Below are 12,002 nucleotides of genomic sequence, written 5' to 3' on the forward strand. Positions count from 1 at the left end.
AGGTTAGGGATGACAGGGAGAGATGGCAGGCATGCAACAATGTTTTCATCTCTTTTCTAGTTTTTAGCAACTTCCTCATCCATAATTTAATGAAGTATGTTTTATTTCTCCTCGCTTAAAATGTTTGTGAAATTTGCAAAACAAGCACTGTTTGCAAAAGCCTCTCTGTGCCCTCTGTACTTACCATCTAAACAAACATTAACACACATTCATAATGTATGGCCCCTTTAACTAGCCTAGATTTTGGCTAGTGATATTCAATTGGTGGCAAAAGGTGAAGGAAAGCGTCCAATGTTATTGCTAATGCTAATGCTTATGCCGCACAATTTATATTACTGTTAGAAATCCTTAGGAGATCAAGCCTTTAAGTCGACCAGTTCATTAGCCATGTATAATGGTGCCAGTTATGATGGTCATTCTAGTATAAATTCAGTAACGTAACGGCATTAGGTCTGGGCAACCTCCATTATTGCCAACCATGCGCATGGATGAACGTGTGCTGCATGTCTACTGGGCCTGTGTCTGCGGTGCAGTCATGCATGTCTACTGGGCCTGTGTCTGCGATGCAGTCATGCATGTCTACTGGGCCTGTGTCTGCGGTGCAGTCATGCATGTCTACTGGGCCTGTGTCTGCGGTGCAGTCATGCATGTCTACTGGGCCTGTGTCTGCGGTGCAGTCATGCATGTCTACTGGGCCTGTGTCTGCGGTGCAGTCATGCATGTCTACTGGGCCTGTGTCTGCGGTGCAGTCATGCATGTCTACTGGGCCTGTGTCTGCGATGCAGTCATGCATGTCTACTGGGCCTGTGTCTGCGGTGCAGTCATGCATGTCTACTGGGCCTGTGTCTGCGATGCAGTCGTGCATGTCTACTGGGCCTGTGTCTGCGATGCAGTCATGCATGTCTACTGGGCCTGTGTCTGCGGTGCAGTCATGCATGTCTACTGGGCCTGTGTCTGCGATGCAGTCGTGCATGTCTACTGGGCCTGTGTCTGCGGTGCAGTCATGCATGTCTACTGGGCCTGTGTCTGCGGTGCAGTCATGCATGTCTACTGGGCCTGTGTCTGCGGTGCAGTCATGCATGTCGGTGACCTTGTTGCATACTTTACTTTTATATGAAGTGTGTGTGTGCCAGTGCTGTTTTTCCTTGTATGTATATCTGCTTTGGTTTGTATGATGGCTTCTGCAGAAGAGTGAAGGCTACTCGGTTGAGCGTGTGCATATGTGTGTTTGCCTGTGAGTATCCGTCCGCCTGTGTGTGTGTGACCCCTCAGGTCAAGGGGTGTTACTGGAGCGTGTAGCATCATAGGGGTCTGTGGATGCAACAGAAGTTAGGGGCCCACCTCAAGCCCCTCCAACACCTGCTAGTCTCTCACACACACAAGCAAGCACGCGCGGGCGGGCAGGCAGATGGACGATCACAGGCGAACACACACACACAAGCAAGCACGCGCGGGCGGGCGGGCAGACGGACGATCACAGGCAAACACACACATGCAGGTGTTGGAGGGTCTTGAGGTGGGCCCCTAACTTCTGTTGCATCCACAGACCCCTATGATGCTACATAGCAAGAAGGCAATAATAGCCTAGTGCAAACAACAAAACAGGTAGCTAACTATAATAACAAGATGCAATCATTTGCTCTTAGTGAGAAGAGCAAAAAGCTATTTTATCTTGCATTCTAAAATAATTTCAAATCTATTTCCGATTATTTATTTCATTTCCATGATCATTGCAGAATAAATTCCTCACCTTTTCTGACTGTGATGGTTTCATAGGCTACTCACAAAATAACCTATAGGCCCACAGCAACTTATGATAGGCTAACATTCGTCCCATCTCTCATTTAATTGGACCCTCTTCACAGTAGTAAATAGATAAGCTACCGGTGTTTAAAGTATTTTGCTCTATGCGATCCGAAACGCAGTTTAACGGCAGAACAGATGGTTCACCTTTTTCCGTTGACGTTTGTAGGTTTTGTCTGAATACTGTAATGCCAAATTTCTTGAGTAGCCTAGACAATATTTCATTTATTAAACATAGTACATATATGAGAACCATTGCACCTTTTCTGGCCATGATGAGTTCATATTCCCGAAGAAGCCATACAGCAAATGAATTTATTTAATTGAGCCTATTAGATAATTATAACTTGTGGTGTTTGCTCTATGCATGTGAAAGGCAGTGCGGTTTATAACATACTGTAGAATTTAAAGCTGCAATATGAAGCTTTTTGGGTGACCTGACAAAATGCACATAGAAATGTGAGGTATAGATCTATCATTCTCATTGAATGCAAGTTTAAGAAGAGGTAGATAAGTTCTATGTGCGCTATTTATATGCTTTTAAATTTCATTTTTGCATCTTTTACTTCCGGTTTTATACACCAGCTTCAAACAGCTGAAAATACAATATTTTTGTTAATGGAAAATATCATTTACGGTGGTTTAGATGGCACAATGATTCTTTACACTATACTTGCTTGTTTGTCACAAACTGAAATTAGCAATCAGGAAATGGCGGAGCCATGTTTTGCATTGAAGTGTGTAGGCTACCACTGTACAGTAAGCAGGCCTACTGTTGAAAAATATTATTATTATTGTCACCATGAAAGGTGAATGATGGGCGTTATTGTCACCATGAAAGGTGAATGATGGGTGTTATTGTCACCATGAAAGGTGAATGATGGGTGTTATTGTCACCATGAAAGGTGAATGATGGGCGTTATTGTCACCATGAAAGGTGAATGATGGGTGTTATTGTCACCATGAAAGGTGAATGATGGGTGTTATTGTCACCATGAAAGGTGAATGATGGGCGTTATTGTCACCATGAAAGGTGAATGATGGGTGTTATTGTCACCATGAAAGGTGAATGATGGGCGTTATTGTCACCATGAAAGGTGAATGATGGGCGTTATTCAGGCAGAGTTATAATGCTTGTTCACGTGCGTAGTTTTACGACAGGTCTGATTTATAACGGGAAACGTGTATGTATAAATACATTTATAAATCTCAAAATATTTGTGCGTGCGCTGTCCTTTCAGAATTGGCGTAGGTAGATCTGTAGTGTAAAATGTATTCAACAGTTATAAATGATGCCATTGGTCCCCACAAGGATAGTATAACTCCAACACACACGCAGACGCGCACACACACACACACACACACACAAAAGTATCTCTGCAGGATCTCCATAGCCAGTGGCTGGATGGGAAGGCTGAGTTAGCAACAGTAAAGTGTGCCGGTCCTTTTGTAATGGTTGTCTTGGAATGCAGCACTCACAGCACTTCTGTACAACAGTAGCCTCTAATTCACATTCCTCACAGGATTTCTGCCTCTGTGGGTATTGTGGAATGACCTATTTTTTGTTTTGTTTTTCATGCTATCCTTCACCCACACAGAGGCAGAAACCTAGCATGGGTAGCGTAGTTCTACACTAGTGGAGGTCCAACCGACCTTGTGTTGGCTTTGTGGTCCTGGCTGCACCAGGCAGGTTTCTGAAGCTCTGGGAACAGAACTCCTAACCGCTTTCCACCAGAACGGTTCCTCATTCCTCTCAGGAGAATTGGTCTTCCCACCTCTTCTTTAATTATGTTGCTTAACTCTAGGAAGATGTTCCTCGTCTCTTGAAGAAGAATAGAAATGTTTTACTTTAATCCTCACTGTACAACTATGTCCTCTCTTTCATGGTTTATTGTGCTTCTGAAAGCCTTCCTGGATGTTAGAGGTTTTCTTATCACTTACAGTAGAATCAGGAATGTTTCCCATTCCTCTTAGTACAATATGTCCTCTCTTTCCCTCTGTTTATTTTGGGTCTCCTGAAATCATTAATTGTAATCCTAATCCTGATTTGGCAGCTGAAAGTAGATTATTTAATCAAGAGAAGAATTAGGAAAATCAGGTGGAAGGACAGAATGTGCATACAGCTTGGAGCCCAGAGAGTTACAGCCTCCTCACTACTGTAGGTCAGGCCCAGAGAGTTACAGCCTCCTCACTACTGTAGGTCAGGCCCAGAGAGTTACAGCCTCCTCACTACTATAGGTCAGGCCCAGAGAGTTACAGCCTCCTCACTACTGTAGGTCAGGCCCAGACTGTTTCTGCCTCCTCACTACTGTAGGTCAGGCCCAGAGAGTTACAGCCTCCTCACTACTGTAGGTCAGGCCCAGAGAGTTACAGCCTCCTCACTACTATAGGTCAGGCCCAGAGAGTTACAGCCTCCTCACTACTGTAGGTCAGGCCCAGAGAGTTACAGCCTCCTCACTACTGTAGGTCAGGCCCAGACTGTTTCTGCCTCCTCACTACTGTAGGTCAGGCCCAGAGAGTTACAGCCTCCTCACTACTGTAGGTCAGGCCCAGAGAGTTACAGCATCCTCACTACTATAGGTCAGGCCCAGAGAGTTACAGCCTCCTCACTACTGTAGGTCAGGCCCAGAGAGTTACAGCCTCCTCACTACTATAGGTCAGGCCCAGAGAGTTACAGCCTCCTCACTACTGTAGGTCAGGCCCAGAGAGTTACAGCCTCCTCACTACTGTAGGTCAGGCCCAGAGAGTTACAGCCTCCTCACTACTGTAGGTCAGGCCCAGAGAGTTACAGCCTCCTCACTACTGTAGGTCAGGCCCAGAGAGTTACAGCCTCCTCACTACTGTAGGTCAGGCCCAGAGAGTTACAGCCTCCTCACTACTGTAGGTCAGGCCCAGAGAGTTACAGCCTCCTCACCACTGTAGGTCAGGCCCAGAGAGTTACAGCCTCCTCACTACTGTAGGTCAGGCCCAGACTGTTTCGGCCTCCTCACTACTGTAGGTCAGGCCCAGACTGTTACTGCCTCCTCACTACTGTAGGTCAGGCCCAGAGAGTTACAGCCTCCTCACTACTGTAGGTCAGGCCCAGACTGTTACTGCCTCCTCACTACTGTAAGTCAGACCAAGAGAGTTACAGCCTCCTCACTACTGTAGGTCAGGCCCAGAGAGTTACAGCCTCCTCACTACTGTAGGTCAGGCCCAGAGAGTTACAGCCTCCTCACTACTGTAGGTCAGGCCCAGACTGTTACTGCCTCCTCACTACTGTAGGTCAGGCCCAGAGAGTTACAGCCTCCTCACCACTGTAGGTCAGGCCCAGAGAGTTACAGCCTCCTCACTACTGTAGGTCAGGCCCAGACTGTTTCTGCCTCCTCACTACTGTAGGTCAGGCCCAGAGAGTTACAGCCTCCTCACTACTGTAGGTCAGGCCCAGAGAGTTACAGCCTCCTCACTACTGTAGGTCAGGCCCAGAGAGTCACAGCCTCCTCACTACTGTAGGTCAGGCCCAGAGAGTTACAGTCTCCTCACTACTGTAGGTCAGGCCCAGAGAGTTACAGCCTCCTCACTACTGTAGGTCAGGCCCAGAGAGTTACTGCCTCCTCACTACTGTAGGTCAGGCCCAGAGAGTTACAGCCTCCTCACTACTGTAGGTCAGGCCCAGAGAGTTACAGCCTCCTCACTACTGTAGGTCAGGCCCAGACTGTTTCTGCCTCCTCACTACTGTAGGTCAGGCCCAGAGAGTTACAGCCTCCTCACTACTGTAGGTCAGGCCCAGAGAGTTACAGCCTCCTCACTACTATAGGTCAGGCCCAGAGAGTTACAGCCTCCTCACTACTGTAGGTCAGGCCCAGAGAGTTACAGCCTCCTCACTACTATAGGTCAGGCCCAGAGAGTTACAGCCTCCTCACTACTGTAGGTCAGGCCCAGAGAGTTACAGCCTCCTCACTACTGTAGGTCAGGCCCAGAGAGTTACAGCCTCCTCACTACTGTAGGTCAGGCCCAGAGAGTTACAGCCTCCTCACTACTGTAGGTTAGGCCCAGAGAGTTACAGCCTCCTCACTACTGTAGGTCAGGCCCAGAGAGTTACTGCCTCCTCACTACTGTAGGTCAGGCCCAGAGAGTTACAGCCTCCTCACCACTGTAGGTCAGGCCCAGAGAGTTACAGCCTCCTCACTACTGTAGGTCAGGCCCAGAGAGTTACAGCCTCCTCACTACTGTAGGTCAGGCCCAGACTGTTTCGGCCTCCTCACTACTGTAGGTCAGGCCCAGACTGTTACTGCCTCCTCACTACTGTAGGTCAGGCCCAGAGAGTTACAGCCTCCTCACTACTGTAGGTCAGGCCCAGACTGTTACTGCCTCCTCACTACTGTAAGTCAGACCCAGAGAGTTACAGCCTCCTCACTACTGTAGGTCAGGCCCAGAGAGTTACAGCCTCCTCACTACTGTAGGTCAGGCCCAGAGAGTTACAGCCTCCTCACTACTGTAGGTCAGGCCCAGACTGTTACTGCCTCCTCACTACTGTAGGTCAGGCCCAGAGAGTTACAGCCTCCTCACCACTGTAGGTCAGGCCCAGAGAGTTACAGCCTCCTCACTACTGTAGGTCAGGCCCAGACTGTTTCTGCCTCCTCACTACTGTAGGTCAGGCCCAGAGAGTTACAGCCTCCTCACTACTGTAGGTCAGGCCCAGAGAGTTACAGCCTCCTCACTACTGTAGGTCAGGCCCAGAGAGTCACAGCCTCCTCACTACTGTAGGTCAGGCCCAGAGAGTTACAGCCTCCTCACTACTGTAGGTCAGGCCCAGAGAGTTACAGCCTCCTCACTACTGTAGGTTAGGCCCAGAGGAGTTACTGCCTCCTCACTACTGTAGGTCAGGCCCAGAGAGTTACAGCCTCCTCACTACTGTAGGTCAGGCCCAGAGAGTTACAGCCTCCTCACTACTGTAGGTCAGGCCCAGACTGTTTCTGCCTCCTCACTACTGTAGGTCAGGCCCAGAGAGTTACAGCCTCCTCACTACTGTAGGTCAGGCCCAGAGAGTTACAGCCTCCTCACTACTATAGGTCAGGCCCAGAGAGTTACAGCCTCCTCACTACTGTAGGTCAGGCCCAGAGAGTTACAGCCTCCTCACTACTATAGGTCAGGCCCAGAGAGTTACAGCCTCCTCACTACTGTAGGTCAGGCCCAGAGAGTTACAGCCTCCTCACTACTAGTAGGTCAGGCCCAGAGAGTTACAGCCTCCTCACTACTGTAGGTCAGGCCCAGAGAGTTACAGCCTCCTCACTACTGTAGGTCAGGCCCAGAGAGTTACAGCCTCCTCACTACTGTAGGTCAGGCCCAGAGAGTTACAGCCTCCTCACTACTGTAGGTCAGGCCCAGAGAGTTACAGCCTCCTCACTACTGTAGGTCAGGCCAGAGAGTTACAGCCTCCTCACTACTGTAGGTCAGGCCCAGAGAGTTACAGCCTCCTCACCTACTGTAGGTCAGGCCCAGAGAGTTACAGCCTCCTCACTACTGTAGGTCAGGCCCAGAGAGTTACAGCCTCCTCACTACTGTAGGTCAGGCCCAGACTGTTTCGGCCTCCTCACTACTGTAGGTCAGGCCCAGACTGTTACAGCCTCCTCACTACTGTAGGTCAGGCCCAGACTGTTACTGCCTCCTCACTACTGTAGGTCAGGCCCAGAGAGTTACAGCCTCCTCACCACTGTAGGTCAGGCCCAGAGAGTTACAGCCTCCTCACTACTGTAGGTCAGGCCCAGACTGTTTCTGCCTCCTCACTACTGTAGGTCAGGCCCAGGAGAGTTACAGCCTCCTCACTACTGTAGGTCAGGCCCAGAGAGTTACAGCCTCCTCACTACTGTAGGTCAGGCCCAGAGAGTCACAGCCTCCTCACTACTGTAGGTCAGGCCCAGAGAGTTACAGCCTCCTCACTACTGTAGGTCAGGCCCAGAGAGTTACAGCCTCCTCACTACTGTAGGTCAGGCCCAGAGAGTTACTGCCTCCTCACTACTGTAGGTCAGGCCCAGAGAGTTACAGCCTCCTCACTACTGTAGGTCAGGCCCAGAGAGTTACAGCCTCCTCACTACTGTAGGTCAGGCCCAGAGAGTTACAGCCTCCTCACCACTGTAGGTCAGGCCCAGAGAGTTACAGCCTCCTCACTACTGTAGGTCAGGCCCAGACTGTTTCTCCCTCCTCACTACTGTAGGTCAGGCCCAGACTGTTACTGCCTCCTCAGTACTGTAGGTCAGGCCCAGAGAGTTACAGCCTCCTCACTACTGTAGGTCAGGCCCAGACTGTTACTGCCTCCTCAGTACTGTAGGTCAGGCCCAGACTGTTACTGCCTCCTCACTACTGTAGGTCAGGCCCAGACTGTTACTGCCTCCTCACTACTGTAGGTCAGGCCCAGAGAGTCACAGCCTCCTCACTACTGTAGGTCAGGCCCAGAGAGTTACAGCCTCCTCACTACTGTAGGTCAGGCCCAGAGAGTCACAGCCTCCTCACTACTCTCCTCTACAACTCTCTCTCTCTCTCTAATTGCTGCAAGAGACAGAAGACTCATCAGAAACAATGGTCTCATCAGTTCAGTTGGAAGCCCCAAACGCATCAAACAACCGTTGATGACAGACCTGCGGAGCACTGGAGGGCTATTCTGACAGGGGACGGCACCCTATTCACTATATAGAGTGTTGGGTCAAATTGGGACCCTATTTACTATATATAGTGTTGGCTATGGTCAAAATGGAACCCTATTCACTATATAGAGAGTTGGTTATGGTCAAAAGTAGTGCACTACATAGAGATGTGTGTGTAATTTGGGATGTAGACCCAGTCTGTCATAATTCCATGGGACAGCAGTAGTATGCCTGGCTTGTGTAACTGGCTGATTGATTGATCTGTTGGGTTGTGATGTATGCTTGGTGGTAATGGCACTTGATATGGGCTGGACATGAAAGCAGCTGCAGCTTGTGTGAGTGACATCCCTGGTTCACACGATGCCATGCAACGCTTGCTGGTTTATTGATGCCCCAATCTGTGGGGTGTGTGTCAGACTGCCTGTTGGTGATATACGGCAGGTTCTGTCCCAAAGCCAAACCCCACATGGCACTTTTCTTTCAGAACACGACATCTCGGCCATTTCACATAGTCTTCACCCCTCCAGCACACCACCACAGGTGGCCAGCCCTGTAGCTCTGCAGCCCTGCAACCCTGCAACCCTGTAGCCCTGTAGCCCTGTAGCTCTGCAGCCCTGCAACCCTGTAGCCCTGTAGCCATGTGGCCATGTAGCCCTGCAACCCTGTAGCCATGTAGCCCTGTAGCCCTGCAACCCTGTAGACCTGTAGCCCTGCAACCCTGTAGCCCTGCAGCTGTGTAGCCCTGTAGCCCTGCAAACCTGTAGCCCTGTAGCTCTGCAGCTACGCAACCCTGTAGCCCTGTAGCTCTGCAGCCCTGCAACCCTGTAGCCCTGTAGCCCTGCAACCCTGCAGCCCTGTAGCCATGCAGCCCTGTAGCTCTGCAGCCCTGCAACCCTGTAGCCCTGTAGCTCTGCAGCCCTGCAACCCTGTAGCCCTGTAGCCATGTAGCCATGTAGCCCTGTAGCTCTGCAGCTCTGCAACCCTGTAGCCCTGCAACCCTGTAGCCCTGCAGCCCTGTAGCCATGTAGCCCTGTAGCCCTGCAACTCTGTAGCCCTGCAGCTGTGTAGTCCTGTAGCCCTGTAACCCTGCAGCTCTGTAGCCCTGAAATCCTGTAGCCCTGCAGCCCTTTAGTCATGCAGCCCTGTGGCCTTCAGCCCTCAACCCTGTAGCCCTGCAATCCTGCAACCATGTAGCCCAGAAACCATGCAACCCTGTAGTCCTGCAACCCTGTAGCCTTGCAACCCTGTAGCCCTGCAACCCTGTAGCCCTGCAACCCTGTAGCCCTGCAGCTGTGTAGTCTTGTAACCCTGTAGCCCTTCAGCCCTGTAGCCCTGCAGCCTTTTAGTCATGCAGCGCTGTAACCCTGTGGCCTTCAGCCCTGCAACCCTGTAGCCCTGCAATCCTGTAGCCCTGCAATCCTTTATCCCTGCAATCCTGTAGCCCTGCAATCCTGTAGCCCTGCAATCCTGCAACCATGTAGCCCAGAAACCATGTAACCCTGTAGTCCTGCAACCCTGAAGCTGTGTAGCCCTGCGGCCCTGTAGCCCTGTAACCCTGCAGCCCTGTAGCCAGGTAACCCTGTAGCCCTGTAACCCTGTAGCCCTGCAACCCTGTAGCCTTGCAACCCTGTGGTCTTCAGCCCTGCAACCCTGTAGCCCTGCAATCCTGTAGCCCTGCAATCCTGTAGCCCTGCAATCCTGCAACCATGTAGCCCAGAAACCATGTAACCCTGTAGTCCTGTAGCCTTGCAACCCTGTAGCCCTGCAACCCTGAAGCTGTGTAGCCCTGCGGCCCTGTATCCCTGTAACCCTGCAGCCCTGTAGCCAGGTAACCCTGTAGCCCTGTAACCCTGTAGCCCTGCAATCCTGTATCCCTGCAGCCTTTTAGTCATGCAGCCCTGTAACCCTGTGGCCTTCAGCCCTGCAACCCTGTAGCCCTGCAATCCTGTAGCCCTGCAATCCTGTATCCCTGCAATCCTGTAGCCCTGCAATCCTGTATCCCTGCAATCCTGTAGCCCTGCAATCCTGTATCCCTGCAATCCTGTAGCCCTGCAATCCTGCAACCATGTAGCCCAGAAACCATGTAACCCTGTAGTCCTGCAACCCTGCAGCCCTGCAGCCCTGTAGCCCTGTAATCCTGTAGCCCTGTAAACCTGTAGCCCTGTAACTACGTAGCCTGTCTTTCATATAGGAGCTACACTCACAATATAATAGTATAGTAATACTATATATACAGTATGTCATATAGTAATATAATATATATGTAATATAGTAATAATAAGGTATAATATAGTAATAGCCTATAGTAATAATCTAAATGAATAATCATAAAATAGAGACACCCATCTCTATCTAACATGCTGCCCATGCTGTATCCATTCTCAGAATGTCCAGATGTTGATATGTAAAGAAAGCCTCATTGAGGCCTATTCAATCATGGATTCTGAATCATTTAAAATGGATATGACAGTCAGGCACTAAGGTAACTTGAGGGCAGGCATCTTGGACAGCAGTGATTGTTGTGTTTGTGTGCCCTACCAGACATTTACCCCCACACTCAGCCTGCTTGTGTCTTTTAGACACTGCTTTTTGCCTCCCAGTCAACACGGAGCTGTCAGCAGCTTTAAAATGCGGAGGAGAGAGCTGTGCTTGCTCAAATACACCGGAGTCAGAGAGAGAGCCTTGTTTGAGAAAGCCTTGTTTTCTCTCCCCAGCAATAAGATAAATGTAGGCACTAGGCACTCCCAGGTCGTATATCTCTTTCCCTGTGTGTGTCTCTGTCTCTGTGTCTCTGTCTGTGTCTCTGTGTGCGTACGTGCGTGTGTGCGTACGTGCGTATGTGCGTGGAGTCTCCAGAGGACAGCTTGAGGAGCAGGTGTTTTGGCCCCCTGCCAGACAGAAGGGGCCCTTTGTGGGGGCCGGGTCAAGTTACCAGGCAGGGACAGACCAGACCAGGGCCCTCCACCACAGCCCCATAATGCCGTCCATACTTTACACTGACCACCGTGTCGAGACCTAGACCTGACAACCTGACATGGGTCAGGGCTGGTTCTTAGCAGAGAGAGTGTTAGCATTAGCACTCATGGGCTCCCGAGTGACGCAGCGGTTTAAGGCACTGCATCTCAGTGCTAGAGGCACCACTGCAGACCCTGGTTCGATTCCATGCTGTATCACAACCGGCCGTGTTTGGGAGTCCCATAGGGCTGTGCGTCGTTAGGGGTAGGCCGTCATTGTAAATTGTAAATAAGAATTTGTTCTTAACTGACTTGCCTGGTTAAATACAATTTAAAAATAAATAAAATAGCACAGTGAGGTGTGATTAGTCCTATTAAAGCTAGCCTGTCTCCTAGCATCACTAGCCTCTACTGCTAGTGTTAGCACAGTGAGGTGTGATTAGTCCTATTAAAGCTAGCCTGTCTCCTAGCATCTCTAGTCTCTACTGCTAGTGTTAGCACAGTGAGGTGTGATTAGTCCTATTAAAGCTAGCCTGTCTCCTAGCATCTCTAGTCTCTACTGCTAGTGTTAGCACAGTGAGGTGTGATTAGTCCTATTAAAGCTAGCCTGTCTCTTAGCATCACT

At 50.1% G+C, this 12,002-nt stretch overlaps 1 protein-coding gene across 3 annotated transcripts in view; it reads left to right on the forward strand.

Moving 5' to 3' along the window:
* Positions 1-12,002, forward strand: part of LOC115174064 (focal adhesion kinase 1-like) — a 230,923-nt gene that overhangs the window by 52,486 nt on the left and 166,435 nt on the right. The gene's annotated exons all lie outside the window — the stretch shown is intronic.

The sequence above is a fragment of the Salmo trutta genome, chromosome 34 (assembly GCF_901001165.1).
Source record: "Salmo trutta chromosome 34, fSalTru1.1, whole genome shotgun sequence".
Classification (NCBI taxonomy): Eukaryota; Metazoa; Chordata; class Actinopteri; order Salmoniformes; family Salmonidae; genus Salmo; species Salmo trutta.